Genomic DNA, 22455 nt, shown 5'->3' on the forward strand with positions numbered 1-22455 from the left:
GCAGATAATGGGTCACAGATTGGAGGAGTGTTGGAGATCTAGTGGCAGATAATGGGTCACAGATTGGGGATGGTCAGAGATCTGGTGGAAGATAATGGGTCACAGATTGGGGATGGTCAGAGATCTGGTGGCAGATAATGGGTCACAGATTGCAGATGGTTGGAGATCTGGTGGCAAATAATGGGTCACAGATTGGAGGAGTGTCGGAGATCTGGTGGCAGATAATGGGTCACAGCTTGCAGATGGTTGGAGATCTGGTGGCAGATAATGGGTCACAGATTGGAGGAGTGTCGGAGATCTGGTTGCAGATAATGGGTCACAGATTGGGGATGGTCGGAGATCTGGTGGCAGATAATGGGTCACAGAATGGAGGAGTGTCGGAGATCTGGTGGCAGATAATGGGTCACAGATTGGGGATGGTCGGAGATCGGGTGGCAGATAATGGGTCACAGATTGGAGGAGTGTCGGAGATCTGGTGGCAGATAATGGGTCACAGATTGGGGATGGTCGGAGATCTGGTGGCAGATAATGGGTCACAGATTGGAGGAGTGTCGGAGATCTGGTGGCAGATAATGGGTCACAGATTGGGGATGGTCGGAGATCTGGTGGCAGATAATGGGTCACAGATTGGAGGAGTGTCAGAGATCTGCTGGCAGATAATGGGTCACAGATTGGGGATGGTCGGAGATCTGGTGGCAGATAATGGGTCACAGATTGGGGATGGTCGGAGATCTGGTGGCAGATAATGGGTCACAGATTGGAGGAGTGTCAGAAATCTGGTGGCAGATAATGGGTCACAGATTGGGGGAGTGTCAGAAATCTGGTGGCAGATAATGGGTCACAGATTGGGGATGGTCGGAGATCTGGTGGCAGATAATGGGTCACAGATTGGGGATGGTCGGAGATCTGGTGGCAGATAATGGGTCACAGATTGGGGGAGTGTCGGAGATCTGGTGGCAGATAATGGGTCACAGATTGGGGATGGTCGGAGATCTGGTGGCAGATAATGGGTCACAGATTGGGGATGGTCGGAGATCTGGTGGCAGATAATGGGTCACAGATTGCAGATGGTTGGAGATCTGGTGGCAAATAATGGGTCACAGATTGGAGGAGTGTCGGAGATCTGGTGGCAGATAATGGGTCACAGATTGGAGGAGTGTCGGAGATTTGGTGGGAGATGATGGGTCACAGATTGGGGATGGTCGGAGATCTGGTGGCAGATAATGGGTCACAGATTGGAGGAGTGTCGGAGATCTGGTGGCAGATAATGGGTCACAAATTGCAGATGGTTGGAGATCTGGTGGCAAATAATGGGTCACAGATTGGAGGAGTGTCAGAGATCTGGTGGCAGATAATGGGTCAAAGATTGGAGGAGTGTCAGAGATCTGGTGGCAGATATTGGGTCACAGATTGGAGGAGTGTCGAAGATCTGGTGGCAGATAATGGGTCACAGACTGGGGATGGTCGGAGATCTGGTGGCAGATAATGGGTCACAGATTGGGGATGGTTGGAGATCTGGTGGCAAATAATAGGTCACAGATTGGAGGAGTGTCGGAGATCTGGTTGCAGATAATGGGTCACAGATTGGGGATGGTCGGAGATCTGGTGGCAGATAATGGGTCACAGATTGGAGGAGTGTCGGAGATCTGGTGGCAGATAATGGGTCACAGATTGGGGATGGTCGGAGATCTGGTGGGAGATAATGGGTCACAGATTGGAGGAGTGTCGGAGATCTGGTGGCAGATAATGGGTCACAGATTGGGGATGGTCGGAGATCTGGTGGCAGATAATGGGTCACAGATTGGAGGAGTGTCGGAGATCTGGTGGCAGATAATGGGTCACAGATTGGGGATGGTCGGAGATCTGGTGGCAGATAATGGGTCACAGATTGGAGGAGTGTCAGAGATCTGCTGGCAGATAATGGGTCACAGATTGGGGATGGTCGGAGATCTGATGGCAGATAATGGGTCACAGATTGCAGATGGTTGGAGATCTGGTGGCAAATAATGGGTCACAGATTGGAGGAGTGTCAGAGATCTGGTGGCAAATAATGGGTCACAGATTGGAGGAGTGTCAGAGATCTGGTGGCAGATAATGGGTCACAGATTGGAGGAGTGTCGGAGATCTGGTGGCAGATAATGGGTCACAGATTGGGGATGGTCAGAGATCTGGTGGAAGATAATGGGTCACAGATTGGGGATGGTCGAAGATTTGGTGGCAGATAATGGGTCACCGGTTGGAGGAGTGTCGGAGATCTGGTGGCAGATAATGGGTCACAGATTGGAGGAGTGTCGGAGATGTGGTGGCAGATAATGGGTCACAGATTGGAGGAGTGTCGGAGATCTGGTGGCAGATAATGGGTCACAGATTGGGGATGGTCGGAGATCTGGTGGTAGATAATGGGTCACAGATTGGAGGAGTGTCGGAGATCTGGTGGCAGATAATGGGTCACAGATTTGAGGAGTGTCGGAGATCTGGTGGCAGATGATGGGTCACAGATTGGGGATGGTTGGAGATCTGGTGGCAGATAATGGGTCACAGATTGGAGGAGTGTCAGAGATCTGGTGGCAGATAATGGGTCACAGATTGGAGGAGTGTCGGAGATCTGGTGGCAGATAATGGGTCACAGATTGGGGATGGTCAGAGATCTGGTGGAAGATAATGGGTCACAGATTGGGGATGGTCAGAGATCTGGTGGAAGATAATGGGTCACAGATTGGGGATGGTCGAAGATCTGGTGGCAGATAATGGGTCACCGGTTGGAGGAGTGTCGGAGATCTGGTGGCAGATAATGGGTCACAGATTGGAGGAGTGTCGGAGATGTGGTGGCAGATAATGGGTCACAGATTGGAGGAGTGTCGGAGATCTGGTGGCAGATAATGGGTCACAGATTGGGGATGGTCGGAGATCTGGTGGCAGATAATGGGTCACAGATTGGAGGAGTGTCGGAGATCTGGTGGCAGATAATGGGTCACAGATTTGAGGAGTGTCGGAGATCTGGTGGCAGATAATGGGTCACAGATTGGGGATGGTCGGAGATCTGATGGCAGATAATGGGTCACAGATTGCAGATGGTTGGAGATCTGGTGGCAAATAATGGGTCACAGATTGGAGGAGTGTCAGAGATCTGGTGGCAAATAATGGGTCACAGATTGGAGGAGTGTCAGAGATCTGGTGGCAGATAATGGGTCACAGATTGGAGGAGTGTCGGAGATCTGGTGGCAGATAATGGGTCACAGATTGGGGATGGTCAGAGATCTGGTGGAAGATAATGGGTCACAGATTGAGGATGGTCAGAGATCTGGTGGAAGATAATGGGTCACAGATTGGGGATGGTCGAAGATTTGGTGGCAGACAATGGGTCACCGGTTGGAGGAGTGTCGGAGATCTGGTGGCAGATAATGGGTCACAGATTGGAGGAGTGTCGGAGATGTGGTGGCAGATAATGGGTCACAGATTGGAGGAGTGTCGGAGATCTGGTGGCAGATAATGGGTCACAGATTGGGGATGGTCGGAGATCTGGTGGCAGATAATGGGTCACAGATTGGAGGAGTGTCGGAGATCTGGTGGCAGATAATGGGTCACAGATTTGAGGAGTGTCGGAGATCTGGTGGCAGATGATGGGTCACAGATTGGGGATGGTTGGAGATCTGGTGGCAGATAATGGGTCACAGATTGGAGGAGTGTCAGAGATCTGGTGGCAGATAATGGGTCACAGATTGGAGGAGTGTCGGAGATCTGGTGGCAGATAATGGGTCACAGATTGGAGGAGTGTTGGAGATCTAGTGGCAGATAATGGGTCACAGATTGGGGATGGTCAGAGATCTGGTGGAAGATAATGGGTCACAGATTGGGGATGGTCAGAGATCTGGTGGAAGATAATGGGTCACAGATTGGGGATGGTCGAAGAGTTGGTGGCAGATAATGGGTCACCGGTTGGAGGAGTGTCGGAGATCTGGTGGCAGATAATGGGTCACAGATTGGAGGAGTGTTGGAGATCTAGTGGCAGATAATGGGTCACAGATTGGGGATGGTCAGAGATCTGGTGGAAGATAATGGGTCACAGATTGGGGATGGTCAGAGATCTGGTGGAAGATAATGGGTCACAGATTGGGGATGGTCGAAGATTTGGTGGCAGATAATGGGTCACCGGTTGGAGGAGTGTCGGAGATCTGGTGGCAGATAATGGGTCACAGATTGGAGGAGTGTCGGAGATGTGGTGGCAGATAATGGGTCACAGATTGGAGGAGTGTCGGAGATCTGGTGGCAGATAATGGGTCACAGATTGGGGATGGTCGGAGATCTGGTGGCAGATAATGGGTCACAGATTGGAGGAGTGTCGGAGATCTGGTGGCAGATAATGGGTCACAGATTTGAGGAGTGTCGGAGATCTGGTGGCAGATGATGGGTCACAGATTGGGGATGGTTGGAGATCTGGTGGCAGATAATGGGTCACAGATTGGAGGAGTGTCAGAGATCTGGTGGCAGATAATGGGTCACAGATTGGAGGAGTGTCGGAGATCTGGTGGCAGATAATGGGTCACAGATTGGAGGAGTGTTGGAGATCTAGTGGCAGATAATGGGTCACAGATTGGGGATGGTCAGAGATCTGGTGGAAGATAATGGGTCACAGATTGGGGATGGTCAGAGATCTGGTGGAAGATAATGGGTCACAGATTGGGGATGGTCGAAGAGTTGGTGGCAGATAATGGGTCACCGGTTGGAGGAGTGTCGGAGATCTGGTGGCAGATAATGGGTCACAGATTGGAGGAGTGTTGGAGATCTAGTGGCAGATAATGGGTCACAGATTGGGGATGGTCAGAGATCTGGTGGAAGATAATGGGTCACAGATTGGGGATGGTCAGAGATCTGGTGGAAGATAATGGGTCACAGATTGGGGATGGTCGAAGATTTGGTGGCAGATAATGGGTCACCGGTTGGAGGAGTGTCGGAGATCTGGTGGCAGATAATGGGTCACAGATTGGAGGAGTGTCGGAGATGTGGTGGCAGATAATGGGTCACAGATTGGAGGAGTGTCGGAGATCTGGTGGCAGATAATGGGTCACAGATTGGGGATGGTCGGAGATCTGGTGGCAGATAATGGGTCACAGATTGGAGGAGTGTCGGAGATCTGGTGGCAGATAATGGGTCACAGATTTGAGGAGTGTCGGAGATCTGGTGGCAGATAATGGGTCACAGATTGGGGATGGTCGGAGATCTGGTGGCAGATAATGGGTCACAGATTGGAGGAGTGTCGGAGATCTGGTGGCAGATAATGGGTCACAGATTTGAGGAGTGTCGGAGATCTGGTGGCAGATGATGGGTCACAGATTGGGGATGGTTGGAGATCTGGTGGCAGATAATGGGTCACAGATTGGAGGAGTGTCGGAGATCTGGTGGCAGATGATGGGTCAAAGATTGGGGATGGTCGGAGATCTGGTGGCAGATAATGGGTCACAGATTGGAGGAGTGTCGGAGATCTGGTGGCAGATAATGGGTCACAGATTTGAGGAGTGTCGGAGATCTGGTGGCAGATGATGGGTCACAGATTGGGGATGGTCGGAGATCTGGTGGCAGATAATGGGTCACAGATTGGAGGAGTGTCGGAGATCTGGTGGCAGATAATGGGTCACAGATTTGAGGAGTGTCGGAGATCTGGTGGCAGATGATGGGTCACAGATTGGGGATGGTCGGAGATCTGGTGGCAGATAATGGGTCACAGATTGGAGGAGTGTCGGAGATCTGGTGGCAGATAATGGGTCACAGATTTGAGGAGTGTCGGAGATCTGGTGGCAGATGATGGGTCACAGATTGGGGATGGTTGGAGATCTGGTGGCAGATAATGGGTCACAGATTGGAGGAGTGTCGGAGATCTGGTGGCAGATGATGGGTCAAAGATTGGGGATGGTCGGAGATCTGGTGGCAGATAATGGGTCACAGATTGGAGGAGTGTCGGAGATCTGGTGGCAGATAATGGGTCACAGATTTGAGGAGTGTCGGAGATCTGGTGGCAGATGATGGGTCACAGATTGGGGATGGTCGGAGATCTGGTGGCAGATAATGGGTCACAGATTGGAGGAGTGTCGGAGATCTGGTGGCAGATGATGGGTCACAGATTGGGGATGGTCGGAGATCTGGTGGCAGATAATGGGTCACAGATTGGAGGAGTGTCGGAGATCTGGTGGCAGATAATGGGTCACAGATTTGAGGAGTGTCGGAGATCTGGTGGCAGATGATGGGTCACAGATTGGGGATGGTTGGAGATCTGGTGGCAGATAATGGGTCACAGATTGGAGGAGTGTCGGAGATCTGGTGGCAGATGATGGGTCACAGATTGGGGATGGTCGGAGATCTGGTGGCAGATAATGGGTCACAGATTGGGGATGGTCGGAGATCTGGTGGCAGATAATGGGTCACAGATAGGGGATGGTCGGAGATCTGGTGGCAGATAATGGGTCACAGATTGGAGGAGTGTCGGAGATCTGGTGGCAGATAATGGGTCACAGATTGGGGATGGTCGGAGATCTGGTGGCAGATAATGGGTCACAGATTGGAGGAGTGTTGGAGATCTGGTGGCAGATGATGGGTCACAGATTGGGGATGGTCGGAGATCTGGTGGCAGATAATGGGTCACAGATTGGAGGAGTGTCAGAGATCTGGTGGCAGATAATGGGTCACAGATTTGAGGAGTGTCGGAGATCTGGTGGCCGATGATGGGTCACAGATTGGGGATGGTTGGAGATCTGGTGGCAGATAATGGGTCACAGATTGGAGGAGTGTCGGAGATCTGGTGGCAGATGATGGGTCACAGATTGGGGATGGTCGGAGATCAAGTGGCAGATAATGGGTCACAGATTGGAGGAGTGTCAGAGATCTGGTGGCAGATAATGGGTCACAGATTTGAGGAGTGTCGGAGATCTGGTGGCAGATGATGGGTCACAGATTGGGGATGGTCAGAGATCTGGTGGCAGATAATGGGTCACAGATTGGAGGAGTGTCGGAGATCTGGTGGCAGATGATGGGTCACAGATTGGGGATGGTCGGAGATCTGGTGGCAGATAATGGGTCACAGATTGGGGATGGTCGGAGATCTGGTGGCAGATAATGGGTCACAGATTGGGGATGGTCGGAGATCTGGTGGCAGATAATGGGTCACAGGTTGGAGGAGTGTCGGAGATCTGGTGGCAGATGATGGGTCACAGATTGGGGATGGTTGGAGATCTGGTGGCAGATAATGGGTCACAGATTGGAGGAGTGTCGGAGATCTGGTGGCAGATAATGGGTCACAGGTTGGAGGAGTGTCGGAGATCTGGTGGCAGATGATGGGTCACAGATTGGGGATGGTCGGAGATCTGGTGGCAGATAATGGGTCACAGATTGGGGATGGTCGGAGATCTGGTGGCAGATAATGGGTCACAGATTGGGGATGGTCGGAGATCTGGTGGCAGATAATGGGTCACAGATTGGAGGAGTGTCGGAGATCTGGTGGCAGATGATGGGTCACAGATTGGAGGAGTGTCGGAGATCTGGTGGCAGATGATGGGTCACAGATTGGGGATGGTTGGAGATCTGGTGGCAGATAATGGGACACAGATTGGAGGAGTGTCGGAGATCTGGTGGCAGATAATGGGTCACAGATTGGAGGAGTGTCGGAGATCTGGTGGCAGATAATGGGTCACAGATTGGGGATGGTCGGAGATCTGGTGGCAGATAATGGGTCACAGATTGGGGATGGTCGGAGATCTGGTGGCAGATAATGGGTCACAGATTGGAGGAGTGTCGGAGATCTGGTGGCAGATAATGGGTCACAGATTGGAGGAGTGTCGGAGATCTGGCGGCAGATAATGGGTCACAGATTGGAGGAGTGTCGGAGATCTGGTGGCAGATGATGGGTCACAGATTGGGGATGGTCGGAGATCTGGTGGCAGATAATGGGTCACAGATTGGGGATGGTCGGAGATCTGGTGGCAGATAATGGGTCACAGATTGGAGGAGTGTCGGAGATCTGGCGGCAGATAATGGGTCACAGATTGGAGGAGTGTCGGAGATCTGGTGGCAGATGATGGGTCACAGATTGGGGATGGTCGGAGATCTGGTGGCAGATAATGGGTCACAGATTGGGGATGGTCGGAGATCTGGTGGCAGATAATGGGTCACAGATTGGGGATGGTCGGAGATCTGGTGGCAGATAATGGGTCACAGATTGGAGGAGTGTCGGATATCTGGTGGCAGATGATGGGTCACAGATTGGAGATAGTCAGAGATCTGGTGGCAGATAATGGGTCACAGGTTGGAGGAGTGTCGGAGATCTGGTGGCAGATGATGGGTCACAGATTGGGGATGGTCGGAGATCTGGTGGCAGATGATGGGTCACAGATTGGAGGAGTGTCGGAGATCTGGTGGCAGATGATGGGTCACAGATTGGGGATGGTTGGAGATCTGGTGGCAGATAATGGGTCACAGATTGGAGGAGTGTCGGAGATCTGGTGGCAGATAATGGGTCACAGATTGGGGATGGTCGGAGATCTGGTGGCAGATAATGGGTCACAGATTGGAGGAGTGTGGGAGATCTGGTGGCAGATAATGGGTCACAGATTGGGGATGGTCGGAGATCTGGTGGCAGATAATGGGTCACAGATTGGAGGAGTATGGGAGATCTGGCGGCAGATAATGGGTCACAGATTGGAGATGGTCGGAGATCTGGTGGCAGATAATGGGTCACAGATTGGAGGAGTGTCGGAGATCTGGTGGCAGATAATGGGTCACAGATTGGAGGAGTGTCGGAGATGTGGTGGCAGATAATGGGTCACAGATTGGAGGAGTGTCGGAGATCTGGTGGCAGATAATGGGTCACAGATTGGGGATGGTCGGAGATCTGGTGGCAGATAATGGGTCACAGATTGGAGGAGTGTCGGAGATCTGGTGGCAGATAATGGGTCACAGATTTGGGATTGGTCTCTCCTCTGTATAAAGAGTCTCTTTGTGCCGGGAACACTCGCTTCTTTCTTCTTCAGTAACTTGATCCGCTCCGGCTGGGGGAACGTCAGCAGAAAGACGAATGCAAATTTCTTACAGTTGACTTTTGTTGAAATATAAACATTTTCCCGTCCAAATTCTCGTCTCCATCCTGAGCTATTCATAGCGCAGTTCAGGGCCCTACAAGTCATCAGACTCGCCCCGAGAGCGTCACGTCAGCCTGTTTATGGCATTCAGATGGTTTGTTTGAGCAATTAATATAAAACACTGACAGGCACATCAGCAGCATGTCTGCAGAGTTCAGAGTCACAAGAGACCGGCGCCATTATGTACAGGACTTCTCACTCCGAGACCTCAGGGTGAACAATACATAATGAGTCATCACCATCATAAGAAGAGGACCGGAGACCATAATAGACCGGTCCTCTTCACCACACTTCTGTCCCAGCAAGCCTATATGTGACAACCCCCACCTTCCTGAGCCCAGGGGTCCCCTCATTCCTGGAATCATTCATATCTGCAAAAGATCCGACAAGAGACCAGCGCCATTATGTACAGGACTTCTCACTCCGAGACCTCAGGCACAACAATGTATAGCCGTCACAGAGAAGAGGAAAGGAGTCTATAGACCGGTCCTCTTCACTATACTCCTGTCCCAGCATGCCTATGTATGACAACCCTCATTGGAGTCCTGGGAACCCTCATAACAGAGACTTCCCCTAGTATTGAGGGGAAAATCCTGGCCTTCTAAACATTCTATAGACTGAGGGGACAATCTCTGGAAAGTCTATACATTGAGCTCCCGGGTCTGTACACCCGCTGAGCCCATTATGAGGGGTTCCCACCATCCCTGTGCAGAGTTCCTGGGTCTGTATACCCGCTGTGCCCATTATGAGGGGTTCCCACCATCCCTGTGCTGAGTTCCCGGGTCTGTACACCCGCTGTGCCCATTATGAGGGGTTCCCACCATCCCTGTGCTGAGTTCCCGGGTCTGTACACCCGCTGTGCCCATTATGAGGGGTTCCCACCATCCCTGTGCTGAGTTCCTGGGTCTGTACACCCGCTGTGCCCATTATGAGAGGTTCCCACCATCCCTGTGCTGAGTTCTGGGTCTGTACACCCGCTGTGCCCATTATGAGAGGTTCCCACCATCCCTGTGCTGAGTTCTCGGGTCTGTACACCCGCTGTGCCCATTATGAGGGGTTCCCACCATCCCTGTGCTGAGTTCCCGGGTCTGTACACCCGCTGTGCCCATTATGAGGGGTTCCCACCATCCCTGTGCTGAGTTCCTGGGTCTGTACACCCGCTGTGCCCATTATGAGAGGTTCCCACCATCCCTGTGCTGAGTTCTGGGTCTGTACACCCGCTGTGCCCATTATGAGAGGTTCCCACCATCCCTGTGCTGAGTTCTCGGGTCTGTACACCCGCTGTGCCCATTATGAGGGGTTCCCACCATCCCTGTGCTGAGTTCCCGGGTCTGTACACCCGCTGTGCCCATTATGAGGGGTTCCCACCATCCCTGTGCTGAGTTCCCGGGTCTGTACACCCGCTGTGCCCATTATGAGGGGTTCCCACCATCCCTGTGCTGAGTTCCCGGGTCTGTACACCCGCTGTGCCCATTATGAGGGGTTCCCACCATCCCTGTGCTGAGTTCCCGGGTCTGTACACCCGCTGTGCCCATTATGAGGGGTTCCCACCATCCCTGTGCTGAGTTCCCGGGTCTGTACACCCGCTGTGCCCATTATGAGGGGTTCCCACCATCCCTGTGCTGAGTTCCCGGGTCTGTACACCCGCTGTGCCCATTATGAGTGGTTCCCACCATCCCTGTGCTGAGTTCCCGGGGTCTGTACACTCGCTCTACCCATTATGAGGGGTTCCCACCATCCCTGTGCCGAGTTTCCGGGTCTGTACACCCGCTGTGCCCATTATGAGGGGTTCTCACCATCCCTGTGCTGAGTTCCCGGGTCTGTGCATCCGCTGTGCCCATTATGAGGGGTTCCCACCATCCCTGTGCTGAGTTCCCGGGTCTGTACACCCGCTGTGCCCATTATGAGGGGTTCCCACCATCCCTGTGCTGAGTTCCCGGGCCTATACACCCGCTGTGCCCATTATGAGGGGTTCCCACCATCCCTATGCCGAGTTCCCGCATCTGTACACCCGCTGTGCCCATTATGAGGGGTTCTAACCATCCCTGTGCTGAGTTCCCGGGTCTGTGCATCCGCTGTGCCCATTATGAGGGGTTCCCACCATCCCTGTGCTGAGTTCCCGGGTCTGTACACCCGCTGTGCCCATTATGAGGGGTTCCCACCATCCCTGTGCTGAGTTCCCGGGTCTGTGCATCCGCTGTGCCCATTATGAGGGGTTCCCACCATCCCTGTGCTGAGTTCCCGGGTCTGTACACCCGCTGTGCCCATTATGAGGGGTTCCCACCATCCCTGTGCTGAGTTCCTGGGTCTGTACACCCGCTGTGCCCATTATGAGAGGTTCCCACCATCCCTGTGCTGAGTTCTGGGTCTGTACACCCGCTGTGCCCATTATGAGGGGTTCCCACCATCCCTATGCTGAGTTCTCGGGTCTGTACACCCGCTGTGCCCATTATGAGGGGTTCCCACCATCCCTGTGCTGAGAACCCGGGTCTGTACACTCGCTCTACCCATTATGAGGGGTTCCCACCATCTCTGTGCTGAGTTTCCGGGTCTGTACACCCGCTGTGCCCATTATGAGGGTTTCCCACCATCCCTGTGCTGAGTTCCCGGGGTCTGTACACCCGCTGTGCCCATTATAAGGGGTTCCCACCATCCCTGTACTGAGTTCCCGGTTCTTTACACCCGCTGTGCCCATTATGAGGGGTTCTCACCATCCCTGTGCTGAGTTCCCGTGTCTGTACACCCGCTGTGCCCATTATGAGGGGTTCTCACCATCCCTGTGCTGAGTTCCCGGGTCTGTACACCCGCTGTGCCCATTATGAGGGGTTCCCACCATCCCTGTGCTGAGTTCCCGGGTCTGTACACCCGCTGTGCCCATTATGAGGAGTTCCCACCATCCCTGTGCTGAGTTCTCGGGTCTGTACACCCTCTGTGCCCATTATGAGGGGTTCCCACCATCCCTGTGCTGAGTTCCCGGGTCTGTACACCCGCTGTGCCCATTATGAGGGGTTCCCACCATCCCTGTGCCGAGTTCCCGGGTCTGTACACCCGCTGTGCCCATTATGAGGGGTTCCCACCATCCCTTTGCCGAGTTCCTGGGTCTGTACACCCGCTGTGCCCATTATGAGGGGTTCTCACCATCCCTGTGCCGAGTTCCCGGGTCTGTACACCCGCTGTGCCCATTATGAGGGGTTCCCACCATCCCTGTGCCGAGTTCCCGGGTCTGTACACCCGCTGTGCCCATTATGAGGGGTTCCAACCATCCCTGTGCCGAGTTCCCGGGTCTGTACACCTGCTGTGTCCATTATGAGGGGTTCCCACCATCCCTGTACTGAGTTCCCGGGTCTGTACACCCGCTGTGCCCATTATGAGGGGTTCCCACCATCCCTGTACTGAGTTCCCGGGTCTGTACACCCACTGTGCCCATTATGAGGGGTTCCCACCATCCCTGTGCTGAGTTCCCGGGTCTGTACACCCGCTGTGCCCATTATGAGGGGTTCTCACCATCTCTGTGCTGAGTTCCCGGGTCTGTACACCCGCTGTGCCCATTATGAGGGGTTCCCACCATCCCTGTACTGAGTTCCCGGGTCTGTACACCCACTGTGCCCATTATGAGGGGTTCCCACCATCCCTGTGCTGAGTTCCCGGGTCTGTACACCCGCTGTGCCCATTATGAGGGGTTCCCACCATCCCTGTGCTGAGTTCCCAGATCTGTACACCCGCTGTGCCCATTATGAGGGGTTCTCACCATCCCTGTGCCGAGTTCCTGGGTCTGTACACCCGCTGTGCCCATTATGAGGGGTTCTCACCATCCCTGTGCCGAGTTCCTGGGTCTGTACACCCGCTGTGCCCATTATGAGGGGTTCCCACCATCCCTGTGCTGAGTTCCCGGGTCTGTACACCCGCTGTGCCCATTATGAGGGGTTCCCACCATCCCTGTGCTGAGTTCCCGGGTCTGTACACCCGCTGTGCCCATTATGAGGGGTTCCCACCATCCCTGTGCCGAGTTCCCGGGTCTGTACACACGCTGTGCCCATTATGAGGGGTTCCCACCATCCCTTTGCCGAGTTCCCGGGTCTGTACACCCGCTGTGCTGAGTTCCCGGGTCTGTACACCCGCTGTGCCCATTATGAGGGGTTCTCACCATCCCTGTGCCGAGTTCCCGGGTCTGTACACCCGCTGTGCCCATTATGAGGGGTTCCCACCATCCCTGTGCCGAGTTCCCGGGTCTGTACACCCGCTGTGTCCATTATGAGGGGTTCCCACCATCCCTGTGCTGAGTTCCCGGGTCTGTACACCCGCTGTGCCCATTATGAGGGGTTCCCACCATCCCTGTGCCGAGTTCCGGGGTCTGTATACCCGCTGTGCCCATTATGAGGGGTTCCCACCATCCCTGTGCCGAGTTCCCGGACCTGTACACCCGCTGTGCCCATTATGAGGGGTTCCCACCATCCCTGTGCTGAGTTCCCGGGTCTGTACACCCGCTGTGCCCATTATGAGGGGTTCCCACCATCCCTGTGCTGAGTTCCCGGGTCTGTACACCCGCTGTGCCCATTATGAGGGGTTCCCACCATCCCTGTGCTGAGTTCCCGGGTCTGTACACACGCTGTGCCCATTATGAGGGGTTCTCACCATCCCTGTGCTGAGTTCCCGGGTCTGTACACCCGCTGTGCCCATTATGAGGGGTTCTCACCATCCCTGTGCTGAGTTCCTGGGTCTGTACACCCGCTGTGCCCATTAAGAGGGGTTCCACCATCCCTGTGCTGAGTTCCCAGGTCTGTACACCCGCTGTGCCCATTATGAGGGGTTCCCACCATCCCTGTGCTGAGTTTCCGGGGTCTGTACACCCGCTGTGCCCATTATGAGGGGTTCCCACCATCCCTGTGCTGAGTTCCCGGGTCTGCACACCCGATGTGCCCATTATGAGGGGTTCCCACCATCCCTGTGCTGAGTTCACGGGTCTGCACACCCGCTGTGCCCATTATGAGGGGTTCCCACCATCCCTGTGCTGAGTTCCCGGGTCTGTACACCCGCTGTGCCCATTATGAGGGGTTCCCACCATCCCTGTGCCGAGTTCCGGGGTCTGTATACCCGCTGTGCCCATTATGAGGGGTTCCCACCATCCCTGTGCCGAGTTCCCGGACCTGTACATCCGCTGTGCCCATTATGAGGGGTTCCCACCATCCCTGTGCTGAGTTCCCGGGTCTGTACACCCGCTGTGCCCATTATGAGGGGTTCCCACCATTCCTGTGCCGAGTTCCCGGGTCTGTACACCCGCTGTGCCCATTATGAGGGGTTCCCACCATCCCTGTGCCGAGTTCCCGGGTCTGTACACCCGCTGTGCCCATTATGAGGGGTTCCCACCATCCCTGTGCCGAGTTCCCGGGTCTGTACACCCGCTGTGCCCATTATGAGGGGTTCCCACCATCCCTGTGCCGAGTTCCCGGGTCTGTACACCCGCTGTGCCCATTATGAGGGGTTCCCACCATCCCTGTGCCGAGTTCCCGGGTCTGTACACCCGCTGTGCCCATTATGAGGGGTTCTCACCATCCCTGTGCCGAGTTCCCGGGTCTGTACACCCGCTGTGCCCATTATGAGGGGTTCCCACCATCCCTGTGCCGAGTTCCCGGGTCTGTACACCCGCTGTGCCCATTATGAGGGGTTCCCACCATCCCTGTGCTGAGTTTCCGGGTCTGTACACCCGCTGTGCCCATTATGAGGGGTTCCCACCATCCCTGTGCTGAGTTCCCGGGTCTGTACACCCGCTGTGCCCATTATGAGGGGTTCCCACCATCCCTGTGCTGAGTTCCCGGGTCTGTACACCCGCTGTGCCCATTATGAGGGGTTCCCACCATCCCTGTGCTGAGTTCCCGGGTCTGTACACCCGCTGTGCCCATTATGAGGGGTTCCCACCATCCCTGTGCTGAGTTCCCGGGTCTGTACACCCGCTGTGCCCATTATGAGGGGTTCTCACCATCCCTGTGCCGAGTTCCCGGGTCTGTACACCCGCTGTGCCCATTATGAGGGGTTCTCACCATCCCTGTGCCGAGTTCCCGGGTCTGTACACCCGCTGTGCCCATTATGAGGGGTTCTCACCATCCCTGTGCCGAGTTCCCGGGTCTGTACACCCGCTGTGCCCATTATGAGGGGTTCTCACCATCCCTGTGCTGAGTTCCCGGGTCTGTACACCCGCTGTGTCCATTATGAGGGGTTAATTTTGTTTTATTGAAAATCTTACAAACAACAACTTATATACAATAAAACCATAATAAATAAATAAAAACATATTTACAAAATAATTGAATATAATTATACAAACCAGAAAGAACAAGAACAAAATAAACAGTGCAAAAACAAATTGCGCATTACATAATCCCTATGGGAGAGCCAGACTAAGGAACATCACCGTCATCGTGCATGGAGCCTTTTATCAAAATTGTATTTGATCTGAAAATCTAAGGGAGTGAAAGAAGAATACAAAGAAAGCCGCACACCCCGAGATCAACAGGCAGCCGCTACAGAGCCCTGATATTCCTCCACGCCTTTATCCAGGCCTCCTGCTGCCACCTGTCTTTCTCAAGACCCCGAATCTTCCCAACCTCACCCAGAATGTTCTGCACCACCACTTCCACAGGGAGGATTTTACCCCGTAAGGATACCTGACACCGTGCACTCCACGTGAAATAACGGACTACTAAACTAACTAAAAAAAGTGTTTCCAAATCATAATCCCGACGAGTCTGGAAAGCCCCATACACCCACTCTGCATAACTCATATGGGGGAGGAAGGGTATACTCAGAGCCCTCCCCACCCTCTTGTACACCTCTATATTAAAAGGGCACTGAAGTAGAAAGTGATCCATGGACTCCACCACTCCTCCACACTCCACTCTCGGGCAGCCCCGATCACTCATGGAAAGAAACTTCAAGTTGCCCTTCACATATAGTTTTCCATGAAAGGCAAGCCAAGCCTGATCCCTAAACTTCATTGGGATTCTCTCCAAATTAATCAACCGCAAACCCACCCCCAAAACCAGGCTTGGGCAATCCCTCAAGGCCAGTGGCTCGCAAAAAACAGAGCTCATGATCCGCTTCTCAAGAAGTTTCCTTGGAAGAGATCTGACTTCTCCTGCCGTTACTTGCCACTGCCGAAGCATTTTCAAACACGGGGCAACATAAGCCGGGAGCTTATCATGCTTGACCCTCAGGCTTTTCACTGGCCCACCATTTTTCCAGTCTCGCAGAAAGGGCCTAAACCAGGACTGGAAAATACCAACCCACCCAGGCGGTCTCTCTGCCAACATGTTACCAAGATTGTACTTCACAAACATCAGAGAGAAAAAGACTACAGGGTTGATCATCCCTAGACCACCCTCCCGCCTAGAAAGGTAAGTCACATTCCTTTTGACAAGGTTTATTCTGTTCCCCCATAACAGCTGGAAGAAACAAGTATAGACCCTGGTATAGAGAGAAGCTGGCAAAACGCAAACAAAACTGACATATAGAAAAATCAGAATCAGGTAAGTCTTGATCAGATCAACCTTTTCCCTCAAGGAAAGCTGCCAACCTTTCCAGCTTGCCACCTTGGCATCGGCATTCTCCAGCCTGTTCACCCAATTTGCATGACCATAGTCACCTGGGCCAAATTCAATGCCTAGAACTCTAATTTTTTGCTGGGGCTCCGGGAAGTCATCCAGGAGAACAAAGCTCTCACCTTCCACGCCCATCCAGAAAGCTTCACACTTGTCCTGGTTGACCTTTGAACCTGATGCCTCTGAATACTGCGTTATCACTGAGACCACCTCCTGCGCCTCCCCAGTCCCAGAGACAAAAACAGAAACATCATCAGCATAGGCCACAACTTTCAAAGGAGGCTCACCAGCGATGCCCAAAGGTACCCCACACAATGGCCCATTCTCCAGCCTTCTGATGAAGGGGTCGATTGCAAATGCATATAACAGAGGACTCAATGGGCACCCCTGACGCACACCTGAGCCAACCACAAAGGGTTGCCCGACCCAACCATTAACTAGCGGAAAGCTTTCAGCCCCTTTGTACAAAATCTTGAGCCAATCAATGAAACCCCCCCCCAGGCCATATCTGCCAAGAAGGAGCCATAAGTACTCATGATTAACCCTATCAAAGGCCTTAGCCTGATCCAATGTCAGCAAAAATTTACCCCAACCAGCAGCCCTACAACGCTCCAAGGCCTCCCGGACGGCTAACACTGCTGAGAAAGTGCTTCTACCTTGGACCGAACAGTGCTGGTGGTGGGATAACAAACTGCCTGCCACTGGCGATAATCGCCAGAAAAAAATCTTTGCCAGTATCTTTCTATCGACATTAAGAAGGCTAATGGGGCGCCAATTCTCAATCATCGAAGGATCTTTACCCTTTGACAGAAGGATCACTGCAGATTGCCTCATGGAGGGAGGGAGAGAACCCTCATACAAACAGCCATTAAAAACCTCCGCAAGGTAGGGAGCCAGGATCGTCTTAAAACATTTATAAAACTCAGCTGTCAACCCATCTGGCCCTGGCGTTTTCTTGATGGCCAGTTTATCAATAGCCTGGACTACCTCATCTGCAGTGATTTCATCTGTCAAATTCATCAAAGGAACATTACTCTCCAGTCCTGGTGTAGAGTCCAAAAAACCCAACATCCTTGTCCGATCAAGGTTCCTTCCTCCCAGGAGATCGGCATAGTATGACCTGACAACCTCCAGGATCCCTGACCTAGACTTCGTCAGGGAGCCCGTACTGTCCTTCAGGCCATGGACCGTCTTAACTGCTACGCTCTGTTTACAGTTCTGGTAAGGGTCAGGCGAATGGTATTTCCCGTAATCCCTCTCCTGAACCAAAGAGGCGTGCCGGTCATATTCATGTCTCCTAAGGAGGAGCTTCACCTCAGAGATCGCCCCACAATCTCCTCCATTCGAAACAAGGCGGTCAAGTTTCCTCCACAAACGCTGGTAGGTGATATACTTATCTTGCTGCTTCTTTCTTCCTATGGCCTTGAAAAGCCTAACAGTCCGCTGTTTTACAAGCTCCCACCATTCCGACTTGTTGTTGCAAAAGTCTAGGATCGTTACCTGTGCTTGAAAAAAGTCCTCAAAGGATTGTCTTACTCTCTCGTCTTCCAGGAGGGCCGAATTCAATCTCCAGATACCCCTCCCCCTAGGTGGCATGTCTGAGGCATTCAGAGTCACAGATAGAATACAGTGATCAGAAAACTCCACTGCCCGGCACACAGGTGCCGAAAAAGCAGAGTCTCCCTTTAAAAAAAACCTATCTATCCTACTCTGACTACTACCTCTCTGAAAAGTGAACCCCGTGCTGTCTGGGCAACGCTTAATGTGCGCATCTACCAGACCTGCTTCCCTAACTATCGCATTGAGAAAAAGGGTGTCATAGCCCAGCCTATCTCTGAAACCTCTCCTGTCTTTAGACCTAGTAATGGTGTTGAAATCACCTCCAAAGATAACCTGCTGGGCCGTAAAAAGAAAAGGCTTAATCTTTGTAAAGAGGCATTTCCTGTCCCACTTCGTCTGGGGACCATAGATGTTAATCAGGCGCAAGTCCTGCCCCCCTACAGAGACGTCCAAGACCATGCATCTCCCAATCTCTACCTCAATTACCCGCCGGCACGTTACCATACCAGAAAAAAGGACTGCAACCCCGCTGTAAGGCTCGGCCGCAAGAGACCAAAATGAGGGACCACGTCTCCACTCCTTCTTTGCCAGATGTATATCAGCCAGACTATTCAGATGGGTCTCTTGTAAAAACAAAATGTCAGCATCAAACTCGCTGAGCAAAAATAAGGCCATATGACGAGCGCTTACTGATCTCAAGCTGGCAACATTAATGGTTGCCACTTTTATCGGAGTGGGAACTGCCATTAGGGTAATTGAGGCAGACGTTTCTTAGCCTGACTACTCCCTCTGCCTGGAGAACCAGCACGCTTTGTTGTGCCCTGGCACTCATCGTCCATGGAGGACGCTGAACTGAACGAGTCCCAATCATCATCATCATCATCGTCCGACAGGACCTTAAACTTATTTTCCAAAGGCAAAACTACAGGATTTAAGGGAACTGAACCCATTTTTTTCCTTCTTTTGCCCCTCCTCCTCCTATCCTCCAACCACTCCATATCATCTTTGGATAAACCACAACCAGCCTCCCCACACCTATCCTCCCCTTCAACCCCCTCCCCCCCACTCTCCCTTCCCTTATCTACCACCAGGCCAGCCTCCCCACTATTTTCCCCACTCCTCTGGCCCCCACGATCTGCAATAGGAACCCTGCAGCGTCGGGGGAGGGGGACTGGCACCACACCTGATGCACCAGCCTCAGCACCTCTTGCTGTCTCTGCAATTTTAGAAGACACAGAAGGATTGGACACAGAAGGATTGGACACAGAAGGATTGGACACAGAAGGATTGGACACAGAAGGATTGGACACATTCTTGGCAACTGAAACTTTACATACAGGCTGGGAGGACACAGACACATTGGGTACTGGCACAGACTGGGGAACCACAGACTGGGGAGACACAGACCCATTGGGTATGGGCACAGACTGGGGAGACACTGACACATTGGGTATTGGCACAGACTGGGGAGACACATTGGGTATGGGCACAGACTCCGATGGAATCACAGGCCCTCCAGCTGATGAGCTCTGTGCATCCTCCATGTCCAGACGGAAGAACTCTCTCATGAGCTCCGGCTTGTTGTGCATTGCCTCAGGACACTGACTATAAGGATGTCCCACTGCATTGCACAGATTACACCTTATAATATTACAATCCTTTGCCAAATGTCCTATACCCTGACACAGAGAGCACTTCATCACTGGACAGGAGGATGCAAGATGCCCTTTATCTCCACATTTATTGCAGAGCTTTGGCTGGCCCGGGTAGAAGATGGTCAGCCTGTCCCTCCCCAGGAAAGCTGAGGATGGCAGATGTTGGACAACATTGTCAATAACCTTTAGTTTCAGCTGCACAGACCATCCCCCTGTCCATATTCCCCGATCGTCCAAAATCTTTCTCAGGGGGCTCAGGACGTCCCCATACCTCCTCAACCATACAGTCAGATCCCCTTGGGGTATGGATTCATTGCGCACAAGTATTGTCACCATTTTAATGAGGGGCTGGCGGGAAATAAGTTTGGGGATGAGCCCTTTCCAGTCCGGCAGGCCCCTACACATGTGTTCAAACTTCTCCCAAAATATGTCCAGAGACTCGGGACGGATAAAGGACAAGTCATATTCATAGGAACCTGCCGGACTGATCAGGGCGAAGATATCCGCAGGCCTAAACCCCATCTGCAGAATTTTATCCACCACCACCCTCCTATGTGGGGGGTTTCCATCACCTTCCCATTTCAATTGTACAACATTCCTCCTTTTAAACAGGGAGAAAGATAAAACGTCCCCATGCTCCCTCCCTGCTTGCTCCCCCTTCCCAGATCCTGTGGCAGCAACACCAGCATAAGTTTTTCTTCCAGCTTTTGCAGTCTTGTCCTCAGATACATTCAAACCTGCTGGCAGAGAGTCTGAATCAGCTGGGATAGCAGTCTTCCGATTAGCAGGACCCACCCCCTCCCCCGAACACTCAGCTTCAATCCTGGGAGCCATCACAGTCTTGGCTGCTGCAGACTCCTGGAGAGCTGTAGTACTACTGCTCCCAGCATCACCTCCACCATTCACAGGAATAGCCGCTGTGCCTGGTCCAGGCAAAGTCACTGTATTGTCCATGGACCTCTCTGCAGACTGAAGCTGACAGTTATGAGCAGATGTTATTGCTTGCTGTACATTGTCTATGGGTCTGGGCTGACTGTCTGCAGTACCACAACCCTCAGCAGGCCCATTGTTATTAAAGATCCCACCATCCTGCACACACACAGTACCTGCACCTGCACTCTCCACAGGTCTTTCTTCCACAGGGCTGGGAACGGTGTCCATCTTCTCCTCCTCACCTTCCTGGGGAGCTGAATCTGGACTGGCCTCCAGTTTGTTGATCAAATCCAACATGTCAGAACCTTCAACCTCCTGCACGGATGTTCCACATTGCTGGGGAGGGAAGGGGACAGAGGCCTCCGCCATTGAGGGCTCAGCAGATGTCTGAGATGTTGAACAGCTGGGCTCATCCTCCGGGCCCACTTTCTCACTCTCTGCTTCCATCTCCTCGCTCTCCATGCAGGAAGAGGCTCCTTTCCTCATTTGATTAAATCGCTCCTCATTTTTATATTTTTCTTTAAAAGCTCCACTATTCTCCTTCAGAGAACTCACCAATTCCTTCTGCTTCCGCAGAGCTTGTTCCAGGTCCTTCAATTCAGGCCTCAGAGCCGGTCTCTTCTTACTGAAGACTTTGGCACAAATCTACTTTTTCTTTTTAAATTCAGCTTTCAAAGCTCCCAACTTCTCCTCTTCCTTCTCAATCCGCTTCAGCGTTTCCACAATCCTCCGTCTAAAGGAAGACAGAGATTCATCCTTCCTTGGGCCAGGCCCAGAATCTTCCGCAGGTTGAGGCCTATCCAGGGGGCCCCCGCCAGGGTCCTCCCCAGGATCCAGCATCCTTCCTGGGGCAGAGGAGTAACTCTAGCCCCTGGTCTCTGGAAGCACAGGAGCAAAGGAACTAGCAACCTCTCACCTCGCTGTCAAGGAGAGGAATGGCAGTTTCCCACCATCCCTGTGCTAAGTTCCCGGGTCTCTACACCCGCTGTGCCCATTATGAGGGGTTCCCACCATCCCTGCGCCGAGTTCCCGGGTCTGTACACCCGCTGTGCCCATTATGAGGGGTTCCCACCGTCCCTGTGCTGAGTTCCCGGGTCTGTACACCCGCTGTGCCCATTATGAGGGGTTCCCACCATCCCTGTGCTGAGTTCCCGGGTCTGTACACCCGCTGAGCCCATTATGAGGGGTTCCCACCATCCCTGTGCTGAGTTCCCGGGTCTGTACACCCGCTGTGTCCATTATGAGGGGTTCCCACCATCCTTGTGCTGAGTTCCCGGGTCTATACACCCGCTGTGCCCAATATGAGGGGGTTCCCACCATCCCTGTGCTGAGTTCCCGGGTCTGTACTCCCGCTGTGCCCAATATGAGGGGTTCCAACCATCCCTGTGCTGAGTTCCCGGGTCTTTACACCCGCTGTGCCCATTATGAGGGGTTCCCACCATCCCTGTGCTGAGTTCCCGGGTCTGTACACCCGCTGTGCCCATTATGAGGGGTTCCCACCATCCCTGTGCTGAGTTCCCGGGTCTGTACTCCCGCTGTGCCCAATATGAGGGGTTCCAACCATCCCTGTGCTGAGTTCCCGGGTCTTTACAC

The sequence above is a fragment of the Lithobates pipiens genome, unplaced genomic scaffold, assembly GCF_037356315.1.
Source record: "Lithobates pipiens isolate NorthernLeopardFrog02 unplaced genomic scaffold, aLitPip1_a1.2 Scaffold_18, whole genome shotgun sequence".
Taxonomy (NCBI): domain Eukaryota; kingdom Metazoa; phylum Chordata; class Amphibia; order Anura; family Ranidae; genus Lithobates; species Lithobates pipiens.